The sequence below is a fragment of the Ziziphus jujuba genome, chromosome 2 (genome assembly GCF_031755915.1).
Source record: "Ziziphus jujuba cultivar Dongzao chromosome 2, ASM3175591v1".
Lineage (NCBI taxonomy): Eukaryota > Viridiplantae > Streptophyta > Magnoliopsida > Rosales > Rhamnaceae > Ziziphus > Ziziphus jujuba.
In genome coordinates, this window is record NC_083380.1 from 17,230,001 (window position 1) to 17,233,387 (window position 3,387).

Consider the following 3,387-nt stretch of genomic DNA (forward strand, 5'->3'; position numbering starts at 1 on the left):
ATTAATATTGCTATATATTCTACTCCTAAATAGTTAATAATAAAAATGAGTTAGTTAATCCACTAGATCATTACTGTATACACACATATATATATATATATATATGTTTGTATATATACAGTTTTGATATAATAAACTGCTTAGCTCATTTTATAATGATATTAATGTGGTGGAAAACTTAAAAACGTATAGAGAAAGAAATGTATAAATTTTTTTTTTTTTGAAAAAGAATCCAATATTATTTAAACACATTGTGAAAATTTAATTGGTTTCCACTAAATTTTTTTTTTGATTTTTAATATTAAAAAATAAAAATAAAGATATGTTTTAAATTAATATTGACATATATGATTTGCTGATTTAATTTCTAAATAACTAATGATAAAAGTGAGCTAGATAGCTCACTAAATCCTTACTCTCTCTCTCTCTCTCTCTCTCTCTATATATATATATATATATATTCAAACTATTATGCCAAGGAAATTCCTAATGATATACTTAATCAACCAAGTCCAGCCAGCTAGAAAGTATTTCATTTAACATATAGAAACTAAAAATTACTATGAAATCAATTATATTTTGCATATTAATAACATTAGCATATATTAATATCAAAATTAAGAAGAACTTGTAGTATTTGTTTGTTAACATGATTGGTATTTTGTTTTTGTTTGTTTATTTTAATTTTTTTTCTTCATCTATTTGTGTGTGATTTGGATACTCTCTCTTTTAACATGTTTGTTTACTAAGAAACTTACAGAAATTATTGGGTTATTTGTAATGGAAATATGCAAAAAAATTAAAAGAGCATAATATTTAAAGATACAGATCTTCTGTCATATTTTCCTATTCTCATTTTTCTCTGACTATTAACATAATACCACCATGTCAAAGCAGTAGTAAGAATAAAATAAAAAAATAACTAAGTAGATCAGGAGTAATTATTCTTGAAATGAAAATAAGATACATTATTAAATATCCCTTCTTAAAATAAAAATAAAATTTTATTATTGGTCAAACAAGAATGGACCAGAAAATAGGGCAGGGATCTTCATCAATTTTTTACTGAGATCTATTTCATTTTTTTGTCTCTATTCATCTCCCACCAGTGGTATAATATTATCTCAGTAAAAAATTTGTAGTAAATAGACAAAATAAACTAGACAAATAAAAACAGCAAAAATGCAACAGATTTTGTGTGTTTGGCCAAAATAATTTAAAAACCATTTCGGTTAAATAATCCAATGGCAGAAATTGAAGACCCTCATGATCAAAGTAACTTCCAAAAACGTCTGTAGCAGAGAATACTATATGTAAAAATAAACGTATGTAAATATGCTTAGGATTTCTGAATATCGATCCCAACCGATGGATGAAATATTTATGGAGTTGAAGTCAAACCCACTTTAACCATCTGCTAACCAGAAAGCCAATAACCTTATTTGTTCATTTTTTTTTAATTATTATAAATTATTCTGTGGGAGTTGACATAGGAAATATGACATCCCAATCAGGAGAGTAAGAAGCAAATGTCTCTTCGTTGTATGGTAAGGACAAGTGTTTAAGATCAAATAATTGGGAAGAACTTTAACCACTTCATCTAATTTATTCAACAAAAAATAAAAAATAAAAAATAAAAAAAATTGTAATTTAAGTTATCCAATTTCAGATAGTTTCATTCCAATTCGAGTCTGGATTTTCTCTCCTTTTTTCTATTTCCATCTTTGTACACTAACAAGACGATGGCACATTGTTTTACATGCATTAATAAGGAAGTAAATAAACCACGTAAAAACAAAAATAATAGCCCCTTTTTTTTTTTTTAACATTTAAATTCTATCTTGGTTGAATAGGAATGGGGACAGATGAGCCATTTGTTGCATTTGTTTTGATCCAAGTATTCAAGATTTTTCAGCTAGTGATGGTTAACGACTTCGTCCCACTTGGGTCTAATTTTGCAGTTTGGATTGTTTAGTTTGGGTCTAAATTTGCAGTTTGGATTGTTTAATTTTAATTTATTGCAATTTCGCTTCAAAGATTTAAATTTTAAAACTTTCTAATTTGTTTATTTGCGCTTTAATGCCAATTACGGATAATGGATGAAATTATTAATCATCAATTGTGAAAAAAAATTATTTAATCAAAATGCATAGAATTAAAATTTAAAAGAAGTTTAAATTGAAGCATTTTAAAACTATTTACATGTAGCATCACTAGGATATTTTTGCTCAATCAAGACAGTTTTTTTTTTTTTAATTTTTTTTTTTCCTTTCTTGCAGCAAGTACATTACATATACATTTAAAAGAAAAATAGGGATGCTTGACATTATATAGGTCGAAATAATTCGTCTCTTTTCAAATAAAGACTGGAATTAAGCATTAGGTTGAAAGGGTAATTCAATATATAACAAAACAAAATAAAACAAATCACAAATGTTTTATACAGTTTGCACATTTTAGAAGAATTTATTGATGATGATCAACTATTGAAATCAAAATCAAGCCGTTATTCTTTGGTTCATTGGCGGCATCGTATAAACTTGTTGCTGCTGCGAATGAGCTTATGCCATATTTTCTTGCCATCCTTCAATTCCACTAACATCCAAAGAGAATAAATGAAATATATATTCCATATATTTGATGAATAAAACTTTTTTTGTTGGGCAAATGTTGATGAATAGAACTTATTTTTATAGGAGGCACGTTCTTTTACATTTAATAATTAAGTTTATTGAACTTATTACAATATTGTAGTTGAATAACACTTATTAGTTGCAATTGGACTAGTTCAGTCGACTAGAAAGAGACATACTATTTCGTTTAAAAGGAGTTTATGCACCGATTTCATTTAATTTGCTCCAGTTAGCTCTTGCTTTTGATACATTGAATTAGGCATCATAACTCCTAAACTAGTTTTTGTTTTTGGTTTTTAGTTTTTCATTTTTTATTTTATTCTATTTTATCTTTTATATATACTAAAGAAAAATTCGACCTCAAATTATTATTGAAAATAATAGCTTTTACCATTGGAGAGACAGCCCCTAAACTAGCTGGTTAAACGGGTAAATGATGTCCCCTAGACCATTTAAAATGGTGAACTCTACCTCTACTAAATTATTTTGAAAATGTGAATTTATGCGTGGATTGCATCTGCCTTGGATAATCTGCTTGACTATGTTCAATAGAATGAAGCCGTACAGCAGTCCACTGGTCCCACATGCTGCCTCACAATTACACCAAAACAAATATATATATATATATATATATATTTTTTTTTTTCGGTCGAAATAACATTTTACATATTACATTACGAAAAAAGGAATATTTGTTAATTTACTTGCAAGTGTTGCCGTTGTGTACATTCTCTGCAGTTTGGCCAAACGTTAT